This window comes from Acinonyx jubatus, chromosome D4, assembly GCF_027475565.1.
Source record: "Acinonyx jubatus isolate Ajub_Pintada_27869175 chromosome D4, VMU_Ajub_asm_v1.0, whole genome shotgun sequence".
NCBI classification, from domain to species: Eukaryota; Metazoa; Chordata; class Mammalia; order Carnivora; family Felidae; genus Acinonyx; species Acinonyx jubatus.
The window spans coordinates 28741517-28753939 of NC_069391.1; the positions used below are offsets into that span (position 1 = coordinate 28741517).

General features: G+C 37.6%; 1 long non-coding RNA gene across 1 annotated transcript in view; it reads right to left on the minus strand.

Moving 5' to 3' along the window:
• The window catches only part of LOC128312153 (uncharacterized), a 71998-nt gene extending 71509 nt beyond the window's left edge, over positions 1-489 (minus strand). Inside the window, exon 1 of the long non-coding RNA XR_008291067.1 lies at positions 213-489. This is a non-coding gene — a long non-coding RNA (uncharacterized LOC128312153). The remainder of the gene's footprint in view (positions 1-212) is intronic.
• Positions 490-12423: the final 11934 nt, after the last annotated feature.

The following is a 12423-nucleotide window of genomic DNA, read 5'->3' on the forward strand; positions in this document are numbered from 1 at the left end:
CAAGAGGATTAATATCATCACTTGAGAACTGGGGTTGAGGCTGGGGGAGGGGTGGCAAAAGCAGATAAATGGTAGGCTAAGAGGACTAAGGGAACAGCGGCCCTAGGATGCAGAGGACTGGGGAGCCATGGACACATAGGCAGGTCAAACAAGCACACAGGAAAGTGGTCTGGGTGAAAGCCAGACTGACATGCTCTTTCACTTCCACATACCTTTCATAAGCTCTCTGGGAATTGATGACCATGCAAGCTGACACTTTTCATGTGACTAGAGTCAGGATCCCTGCTTGAATCTTGGTCCTGTGTGGGTGAGCAAGTAATTTAACTTCTTTAACACTCATTTTCCTGACCTGTAAATATAATCATATTTAGGACTCAGCTACCTATAAAGGTTTTATGAAGTTCAGATGATATTTATCTAATAACTTTTATGAATATATGCTGTAATAATCTAGGACATGTATGTGGAAACTATATATACATATATATGTATGTATATATACAACTATATATACATCAAATATATGCTTGCCAATTTTAATTTTTAAAGATGATTTATTAACTGGAAAGTGTTATAAAATTATAATATAATCTTGCTTTCGTCTTTTTTTTCTATTTAAAAAAATTGTGTATTCCACCAAATGTTTACTTTTATCATAATAATTTCAAATAAGGTATCCTAAATTTTCATTCTTCATTTTGTGGTTTCATGATTGCATAGATTTGGTCTCTTTGTAATGTATTCTGTAAGTGTTGAATTTCCCTTCCCTGTGTTAAAATCCAAACAGAAGGGGAAATGAGGCAGTAAAGCTCAGGTACATGTGAATCACAACAATTTTCTTAAATTCTGGCTGTACAGAATATAGTTTAATTTCTGATTAATCCTGACAGTCTTTTTCATCTGCCAGTGCATAAACTTGAAATCGTATTCTACAGATATTCCAGATGCATGTTTATGCTCATTCATTCTTTCATTTGTTCACTTGATAGATATCTACTTACTTTACCCCTTATGAGCTTGGCACTGAGCTGGTTGCTGGAAATACAAGAATCAGACATAGTTTCTGGACACAAAGAGCCTATGTTCTAGTGGGGGAGATACTGATGCTGATGAGGAAGAAGGAAGTTGTGATACAGAATGATATCAGAAATGGAAACTCAGGACAATTCGGAAGCATAATTTCTCACTCTCATTAACATTTTGGTTTCCTTTTTTTTTTTTTTTTTTTTTGGAGAGCAGAACCCTAACAGTTGGACTGCAATTGAAAATTTCTTAAGAATGCCATAATCTGCTTGACATAGAAAGAAATGCCTTATATGTACAAGGTACTATGTATACAGACATATAAAAATCTTTAACATCAGAAGTCAAGACAGAATTGACAATTTGTTTCAGACATTGTACTACCAACATATTTTTCTTGAGTCATAATTTGGGGCTTTTGTTTGTTTATTCCTTATTTGTGTGAAATGTCTTTCTGTCCCCCCTCTCCTCAAGGAATATCTTTGGGGTTCTCATTTTTGAGTCATTTAGAGGAAACAATCACAATTTACTTTTCAGGATGACTTCAGAGAAGACAAAAGAAGTAGTATTAACTACTGAGACAAAACAGTGTCCTTGGTATTCCTTGTAAAGTGCCTTATAATAACTAATTTGTATATCTAATACCTTTCTTATATATACCATTAGCTCAGTGACACTTTAGATATTTCATTCATTAATTTTTTCGTTTCATTTATTCATTCATCAAAATTTATTGGCACACTCTGTGGCTCTATGTTCTGCAAGGAAAATAAAATATATATATATATACACACACACACACACACACACACACACACACTCATACACACACACCTTCAGGTAATTTATAGTCTAGAGAAATAAACAGACAAGTTCACTAAAGAGAGCATTTCTAGATGGTTACTGTTGGTCCTGGCATCCTTACTTATAGATATTTTAAAAAATAACTCCACATCCAACTAATTTTGAGAATTTTTGGCTCAAACCAGGAAATGAAACTTTACGTTTGCTAAGTGCTAAATGAACTAAATGACTCATAATAATAATAATAGTAATAATAATAATAGTAATAATAATAAGGTAACGAGAGAAGATTCAGAACTTCAGACACAGACATTAGTCAAATGAATCTGTCAAAAACTGCACTCAATATATCATAATCAGATATTACATATGAGAAGTAAAGACTTATCTTCTGCTTTAGGAAACTGAGGATTAAAAAAAATTGTCTGCAGGCAAGCTAATTTGCAACTTTTCTTTTCTCAGTTGATGCCAGGACAGTCAGGCTCCCCTATCTCTAATAGAAATATTGTAGAAATAATTTTTTTTTGAATACAGGACTGTACAATATCTCACAGTTTTGTTTCTTACTGTGTTGTTAATCACATAAATTATTTCTTGAAATGGAATTGCCCAAACCCTGAGGTACCATGTTCTTCTAGTTTCAATTTTGTGGTATAGCTTTATAGTTGAGAAAGGAGCTATGTGGCAGATGGCCAAAAAGTCACCAGGGCCTGTAAAGTTCAATTGTTCAAGAGTCCCCTGGCACAGCAGCTTAAAAGAGGAAAATAGGCTTATACAGAAAATAAAAGAAACTGATAGAAATACCACATCCCTTGTGTTCCAAAAGAGGTGCCTATTCAACTCTACAACATGTGGATGTCCTCTGAGCCCTGTCAATGTCGAACTCCTTCCCTTTCTCACTTCAAGACTCCTAAGTATTTCAAAACATTATATAAGTTAAAACACAACCCCAAAACAAAACAAAACTTCTATGAATTTATGATATTATGATTTCTGAGAAATACAAATTTGGTCTGCTCTTAGGTCCTGGCTCCTAAAACCACTGGAATTTCCTGTGATAAGAGCAATAAAAGTGTCTTTTGTTATGTTAATAAGGTGAGTTTTGGAAAGCTGTTAGGTAACTTCTGGAAGGGGTGGGGGGTGCGGTGCTGGTTGTCAAGGAAACCACCTTTGTGATTTAGAACATTGGAATATTCAGGTACCTGGACCCCACATCCATTCCCAATCTCCTCCAAGGGAAGGGAGAGAAGTAGAGATGGAGTTAAATGGTCAACAGTCAATGATGTCATCAATCATACCTTTGTAAATGAGTCCTCCATAAACCCCCAAATGACAAGGTTTTAGAGAGCTTCTGCGCTGGTGAACACGTGGAGGTTTGGGAAGAGTGGTTCGCTCAGAGTGTGGAAGTTCCTCACCCTTTCCCCAGTAAACAGATTTTCTGAGCTCTGTGAGCCATTCCACCAAATTAACTGAGCCAAAGGAAGGGGTCATAGAAACCTCTGGTTTATCGCCCATTGGTCAGAAGTAGAGGTAACAACCTGGACTTGCAAGTGCCATTTGAAGTGGGGAGGCAGGTGACTCTTGTAGGACTGAACCCTTAGTGGATACTATCTCTGGGTAGATAATGTCAGAATTATGTGGAATTGTAGGATGCCTCGCTGGTGTCCAGAGAATTCCTTAAGGGGTGGGGAGAACCTCCCACCCATGAACTGGAATTGGAAAATGAGCATTTCTAGAATACAAATTACTTAATACCTTTGAAAGCATGCACATTCCTGTAATAAAATACTCCCCAGACTGGGTGTAGTTTACCTCTCTAGTGAAATATCCACTCTGTGTTGGTTGCTGCTATCATAGCACTAATTGTTGGTATGGTTCTGAAGGGAACAGGTGCGTGACAGAGGAACAGAATTAGTTACATTTATGTTAGAATTGTTAAATTATTCCATTTATGGGGTTTTTCTGTTTTACTTATTTAATGTCTAGATGTCTTTAAGAGGCTTATAAGTGAAAAAAACCAAAAGCTAGTTTTCAGACCATGTTGATGACACCTGGTATCCTGATACAACTCCCAGCGCAGAAAAATCACAAATAATCTTATAGTCACCCAGGAAATTTCTACATACAATTTCAAACTCCTTTTTTACTAGAAAACTCACTCAAATTATGGAAAATGTCTTTATAATAATAATTACAAATATTTTTCAAATGATAACAATGTTTTCAAGCAGTTGTAAAAATAAGCAGGTTTACCTCAATCTCTTCACAAGTTGTTCTTATGTCTGTAATATATTAAAATGTGCTGGTTTGGGAGATCTCTATGGGAAGTATTTGGTTACCCCTTTTTGACTCAAAACAGATTTGGCCATATTTGCAGCATAGCACTTTTCTAAATGTACTTCTAAATATGATATTTCTTTCCAAAATGATTTTGAAAGTGATCTTGAAGACAGTGTCAGACAATTTTTCATTTGCTTGTTTGATTGTTCTTTTTATTGTTTTGCTCCTAGTCAAGACATTTCTCTTTTTAGCTCCCAAACTTCTGATGATTTTCCTTCAAAATTTGCATGATTGGCTTTTAAATGTTGCTGAAAGGGAGTTTCGTGCAATAATTGTTCAGTTTTTTTTTTCACACAACAGATACCGAAATTTAGACTAATTTGCATCTCCCCAATAATAAAGCCCATACTTTAAATAAACATCTAAGTACATCCCATGGTTTTTATATTCATGACTGCTGCTTAGTACTGAGTCACTAATTGTGGCTGAGCAGTGCTATCATCTTTGTTACTTGTTTCTTTGGGAAGCCTCAGGGACTGCACCCAAGTGCCAAGTTTCCTAATTGGTTGCTACAAATAGTTTTCTACTTTGCAAGTTTTCATGATGAAAACATGAGCTTGGCTGCCTGAGAATAGTAAGGTGCTGCTGAATTTGTATGTATGAGTATGTGGTGAAACTTCCCGAAATACAGAACACAAATTTATTTTATCCCCAATTCTAAGCAAAATGTTAACTTCTTGAAAGTGCACCGTGCTGATCCTGTGCCTTCGTTTATGGCCCAGCACACCATGTGTTATGTGCTGAGTATAAATTGCCAGGGAGCCTAGCCTGGTTTACCTTCCTGCCCCCCTCTGGCTTTAACCACAGGAAGTTCTCAAACTGCTACTTAAAGTTTACTTATTTACTTTGAGAGAGAGAGAGAGTGAGTGAGAGAGAGCGAGCAAGCATGAGAGGGACAGGGGCAGAGAGAGAGAGAGAGAGAAAGAGAATCCCAAGCAGGCTCCATACTGTCAGTGCAGAACCCGACACGGGGCTCAAACTCACGAACTGTGAGATCATGACCTGAGCCGAAACCAAGAGTCAGACACTCAAGACACCTGAGTGCCCCTCAAATTGCAATTTAAGTGACTTTTTTTTTCTTAAATATGACTCACATGTCACTCTGCTGCTTAAAATACTTACAAGGGGTTCTGATGTCTCTGTTCACCTCCATAATATAAGTCAAAACTCTGAAACCCAGTTTACCAAGTTTGTGAGAATCTATCATGAAATGGTTCACATCAGCCTCTGCAGCCTCAGGAGTTAGCATTTATTTCCTCATGGACATTCTACACTTTTCTTAGTTCCCTGAACTTGTTGTATTCTTTTCTTTTGGATCTTTGTCTGTCTTGTTCCCACTGGACAAATCACAAAGCCCCAGAACTTCACACTCTTTTCCTTTCTTGCTTAATTCCTCTTTATCTTTCAGGCCTGGAAAGGCTTTCCCAATTTCCCAAGTTTAGGTCAGTTTCTCTCAGATATGAATGTACAAAAGACATAATCTCAACCTCCCTATTATACTCCTTGTAGTATATTTTAATTGTCTGGTTTTTGTTCCTCCAGTGATCTTCCAAAGGCAGAGATGAGCTCTGTCTTTTTTTCTGCTCTATTTTTAGTCATTAACATAGTGCCTTGCACATGATTGAGATTCAGTAAGTATGAGTTGAAGTAACAAATGCCCACTGTAATAGGTAACCATCACTCAAGAGTCAACCAAGAGTCAACTTTATAAGATGCAAATCTCACCCAAGGCTTTAACTTTTGCAATGTGCTTTCCATTCTATAATCTGTCCCTCTTCCTCTCCTGCCACCTAGGTAGGACCAAATTGTACATATATCATTAGAAATTCATAATAGGACTTTGATATGAGGTAGATTAGACAGGAGGTATTCATCTTTTCCGATAGGCATGCACATTCCATAAGGGGCTTTTATGGCACTTCTTACCTGATATTGTTGTAATCATACTTTCCCCAATAGTCTGTAAGCATTTTAAGGGCAGCAAGCTTGTCTGGTTTTCAGTGTTAAGCCCCAAGTCTGGCATATAGTAATAGAGTTTAGCATATAGTACGTTTAACAAATGAAAAAATCGATTTCATTATATGGGAAACTGGGTCTCAAAAACATAGAATAAGATGTTTGAAGCTCACAACTACTAAATTGTGGAGGCGTAGAAGGCTGGAAATCAGAGTGTTGGCTCAGAATTTGACTAGAATCAGAATTTTGTACTCTCTCAAATTATTTAATAGTAATCTGACACTCCTTATTTTAAGTTACACCAGACTGTCAAGAACTATGCCATAAATTCCATGGCTCTGTTTGATAAAAGAGGAAACTATGGCAGAGAACAGTAGATCCCAACCACTTTAAAGGAAATGGTTCAGGACAAAGTGATAATGTAGAAGAGAGACAAAGAACCAGCTAGTCTCCTTCCTGAGTTTGGACCATGGGTTCAGCTTCACTATGGTGGACACTTTTATTCCATCTCTCTTTCTCCCTTCTAAACTAAATACTGAGGTAAAACATGTTCCAAACAGATAAACACAGATCACAATTATATAGCTCAATGAATTATCATAAAATGAATACTCAATGTGATCACCGCTCTGGTGAAAAAATTGAAGAATGATAGTAACAGCACCCATTGTGTTCCCTTCTCAACAACCTCCCCTTTCTCCCATTCTACTTTCCAACCTTTTGTTTTAGATATGTTGCTAGGACATAAGGTATAGAAGGAAAAATATCACCATCTCTTGTAAGACTCTCACAATCTAATAGAAGAGGCAGTTTTATTCAACAGATATAAGACAATGCACTAAGAGGCTAGCAATGTGAGCAAAGTATTATGGAAACTCAAAAGAGGGAAACTTCTGTTAGCTGAGGTGGGACAAATAAGTCTTTACAGAGGAGGTGATAATTAAAGAGAGTTCTGAAAATTGGTTTCCTAGATTAGCAAAGGGAGAGAAGTACATTATCCTAACCAGAGGGAAACAACATCACGGTGAGAGCAAAGGGATTGGCTTTTTGAATAAAGGCTGGTAGTCTGATGTGATGTGGTTAGGGCAACAGGTTTCAAACTTGGTTGTGTATCAGATAAAATCCGCGAGGCTGTTTACAGGCCACACTCTAGATCTATAGGGTCGTGTACTCCAGAGTTATAGGGATGAGACCTACATGTGTGGAATATTTACAAAACTTCATAATTATTTTGGTTTGCAAACAAGGTTGTCAATAAATGGACTGGAGGATACAGAGTATCTTAAAGAATGTGAAGTACTGTGTATATGGATGGTCAGAGTAGATTATGGAGAATTGTGAATGCCAACCTACGTATTTTGGCTGAAGTCTTTAGTGTTTGTTTTCTGAACTTCCCTAAATAAGAATTCCAGGCAGCCTAGTAAAAAGCTTTCTTGGCCCCTATAAGAACTGACAAGGGAGAGGGACTGGAGATTAATTTTCCTTCCCCCCACACTGCCCCCTCCCTCCCTTTCTCTCCTTTCCTTCTTTCCTTTCTTCTTCTGTCCTTCCTTCTTCTCTTATCCCCTTCCTTCCTTCTTTTTCTTTCTTTCCAGAGAATTCAGGTGACTTTCATGATTACTCAAACTGGGAAACTTTTTTCAGCCAGTTGGAAGACATTTAGATTTCAGTGGAGTCAGACCTGCCATAGAGATCACCTTGGTACAAATGTTCTGGTTGAAGAAAGAGACTTATGTAGGGGAGAGAAGACAGAGGCTTGTTATATAATTAAGGGGCTACCTGAGTAGCAGGAACCTTGGTTCCTAATGTAAGACTGTGTCCAATATGTAATTGTTGCTGAGAAATACATGTTAAATGAAAGAATGAATTATTAACTCATTACTTTGGCAGGTATGTGCTATTTTCAAGGGCATTTTAGTAGGTAAAATAAACAGGAGTTGGTGAACAAATTGAATGTGGATCTGGGAAGAAGGAACACTGAGCATTATTTGGGGATTTCTAGCATGAAATTGTTGGTGGGTGATTATGCCACTCACTGGGCAGGATCAAGTATTATGTTTTAGATTCAAACTTGAGGAAAAGACTGTTTTCTTAAAAAAAAAAAAGTTACCAGCAAATGACTGTTTGAACATCGCAGAACCTGTTATACTTCCTTTCCCTTCTTTATATTTCTATCCAATCATGGCAACAACACCCCCAACAGAAATCTCAACTCACACAAGTGATGCATACTGGCATGGAGTACGGGTTATGCATTTAAGGTCCATGCCTTAGACTGACAAAGCCAATTTTCACACCTGTCAGATCCCCTCCCCTTTGCTCCTTTCTTCCTCCTTCCTCAGAGCGACTATTTTTTCCTCCATAATAGCTTTAATACGAGAGAGTGAGAGAGAGAGAGAGAGCGAGCACATGCCTGAATGAAATGACGGCTGTCTGACTTTGTTACAATATCTGCTGCAAAATCCTGTGTGAGTGGTGTAACTTGGAGCTAGGGTTTGAACCAGAAGGGCGAAACTCTAATTGAATCTAATCTTCAAATAACCAGAGTAATAAAAGAGAAATAGAGGTGGAACTTCATCGCAGTTCAATTTGAGAACTCTTGTAGCTGCTCAATTTGAGAACTCCACATAACAATTACCTGTATATTAACAGATCATAGGTGAGTCTCGATTTTTCACCTCAGTGAACATTTTTCTGGCAATAAAACAAGCAGTACTTTCTTTCCTTATTACGGTAAAACTGCCACTGGGCTTCATTTAATAAGAATTAACTGTGAATAAATTACAGCATCAAATTATGCACCATGACATGACTTGGTGTGAAAAATCTAGGCAGCTGCAAGACTCCTCGAAGTTAATTCAAGCTGAGCTCAGTAGAAAAACCGTTAATTACTTCCTGGAACCTGTGGATCTATTTTCAGTTCCTGGTGCCATTGGGATCACAGTTTAGATGAATTACCAGCAAATTCTAATGAAAGGCAGCAGCGGGAATGGGGAATGGGCCACAGAAATGGGGGTCAATTTTTTTTTATTCTTGGATTTGCCTCTGGCTTTTATTACCAAGTGTCTCTACAAATTGGTTTGAGAAATCACAGCTGGATTTAGAAGACTCTACATTTTATATTTGGAAGGAAACACAGAATCATCTAGTTTTATCTCCTACAGAGAACAAACTTCCCTTCCCTGTCATTTCTAGAGATGGTCAGCCTCTACTTACAATAGCTCTGTGACCAAGGCTCATTACTTCCCAAAGCAGCTCATTCTTCTGATGGAACAAAGTTTTAGAAATTGTAGTCAAAATCTAGCTGGTTTTAATAGTTTTCCTAGATCTAGTTCTGTGCATTGGAACAGTTTCCCAAATTTGCCTGATTAATATCGCCTGTTGCACTTGCTAAACCTGCAGATTGCCTAGCTTTTTCCCTGGGAAATTCTGGACCAAAAAGTCTGAGTTTGGGCTTAGGAATCAGCATTTGATCATCAGAGGATTATTGCTTTCAGATACATCCAAGAAATACTCCTCTAACCAATTCTTAGACACGAATGTGCATGTAAGAATCACCTGGGATCTTGTTAAAATCCAGATTCTCATTTAATGAATCTGGCATGAGATCTGTGATTCTGCATTTCTAATGAGTTCCCAGATGAGCAACACTGTTGGTCAGCGAGCCACGTGTTGAATGTCCAGACTTGTATCTCCAATCTAAAAGCTCTTGATTACATTATTTCTCATACAGTCTGGATATCCACAGAATTTAACTACTAGGACTAAGGACTGAGGCTACTCATATCAATATGATTTAACTTGCTCAGGAATTTTTTTAAATGTTTATTTTTTTGGGGGGGAGAGAGAGGGAGAGAGAGAGAGAGAGAGAGAGAGAATGAATGAATATGAGTAGAGGAGGGGCAGAGAGAGGGGGAGAGAGAATATTCCAAGCAGGCTCCACGCTGACAATACATAGCCCAACAAGGGGCTGGATCTTATGAACCATGAGATCCTGACAGGAGCCAAAATCAAGAGCCAGAGGCTTAACTGACTGAGCCACCTAGGCACCCCATGCTCAGGAAATTTTTTAACCAGGAAAATAAACCTGCAACCCTATATATATATATATATTTTTTTTCTTTTTTCCTCCTTGAAGAAATTTTTACAAACCAAACTATTCAGGTAAATGATTTGGACAAAAGTTCATCACCTAGATACAACTTGCTTATCGGAGCAATTGTTTGATCATCAAGGCTTGCTTTAAGATCCTGACTTGCTGGTACAGCAATACTAAAGGATAAATCATAAGCTTTTCCCAGTCCCAGTTAGTTTCCATCTTGACAGACCTTAACATACACTTTATCAGAGACTCCAAATTTCAAGACTTTCCCAAACTTCTTCCTTTTAAGACAATTTTGAAACTATCAAGATGGTGCTCTCCTTGGCTTCAGTAAGTTTAATAAATTCAGTTTTGTTGGGTTAACAGGTTTCTCTGGTGGTCTTTATGAGGAAGCTGACACCGTTTATTCATAAAGGCTTTAAAGTATTCCTAGTGGTGAGCTTTTGATATCTTGATCTATAAGTCCTATGAAGATGCTGAATACTTGCTCCAAGCTTATTTAATGATTGATATGAACTTTTGCAGTCTTTCAGGAGAAGAAAAGAAATAGAAAAAGAGAGAAAAGAGGTATTGAGGAAGATGATAGAAAAGAAAGGATCAAGAAAAGGAGATATAGGTGGATGGAGAGGAAAACAGAGACAATAAAAGGAAACAAGAACACGAGAGGAAAAACACTACGGGAAGTATGAAACGACAAAGAGGAATGAGGGAAAAAAATACGACTAACTACCTTTTCCCTCCTTGTTCTTTTTTCATCCTGGAAAATAGGTTGTGATTTCTTGCTGTTGTCTGTCAGCAAGATTTTAGCTACAAACGTGGACAAGGAAAAGACAATGAGAATATTTGGGTGTAGGGGGTGATAAAAAGACACGACTGGTCACTTCACTCATTCTGCAGACAAGGAGCACTCCTTCCTTCCTTCCTTCTGGAGATGGTTCCACCCACCCAAAACTGCTGAGCAATGCTTGGGACTTGCCTAGGTTGGGACCTCTATAATCTGACACATAATGAATTTTAACTAATACTTATCAATGTATCCCACAATTAATTGAGGTTCATTCTTTATGATGTTTCCTAGCCAACTTAGATGGGTTTCTAGTTTTTGTTTCACTAGTGAATATTTACCTATTTAGATCCATACTGCTGAATCTATTCATCATCTTTTTAGAAATAGAGGTATTTACCACTTTCTAGTTCTTTTATACATTGCTCTTTAATAGAGAGATCTTAAAAATTATTCGTTATTTTTAAATAACATTTTCAAATGTCTTAAACTCTAGAAGTGTAATCTAACTAATCATGCATAAGTTGGATGCTTCTAATAATTAAATTTATGCAGGAGTCTGTTGCCCAAAATGTTTTGTTAGGAAGTATAAATGGCATGAATAGATATAAACAACTTTGAAAATAAAATTTTTCTAAAGAAGAGTTTAGGCTTTTCTGTAAATTTCTATAACAGAGCATAATATTCCACTTCTGGGTCTTTTATTTTTCTGGATACAGGACAATCACACATTCATTCTCCATTGACTGAGAATGTGTTCTCTCATTCTTCCTAAGCCATTACTCCCCCTTACAGAATCCAGGGTGAATTCTTTTTTTTTAAAGTTTATTTATTTTGAGAAAGAGTGAGACAGCACAAGCAGGGAAGGGACAGAGAGAGATGGGAGAGAAAATCTGATAGTGCAGATCCTGATGCGGGCTCAAACTCTGAAACTGAGAGATCGTGACCTGAGCCAAAATCAAGAGTAGGATGCCTACCCGACTGAGCCACCCAGGAACCCTCAGGGTGAATTCTTATAACATCTTAAAACTGGTTCTTTTCCTTTAAAATGTTTTACTTTTGGGGGTGCCTGGGTGGTTCAGTTGGTTGAGCTTCTGACTTCAGTTCAGTTCATGATCTCACGGCTTGTGAGTTTGAGTCCTACATTGAGCTCTGGTGCTGACGTTTCAGAGCCTGGAGCCTGCTTCAGATTCTGTGTCTCCCTCTCTCTCTCCCTGACCCTCTCCCACTCATGCTCTGTATCTGTCTCTCTCTCTCCCTCTCTCAAAAATAAGTAAACATTAAAAAATAAATAAAATGTTTTATTTGTTGAATATGGAGCATATGATGGAAGTGAAGAAATCAGTTTCAGTAGAAAACCAGTTTGTTAACCTAAGCAAACTTGGTGTAACAACTTCATAAGACATAGAAGCCA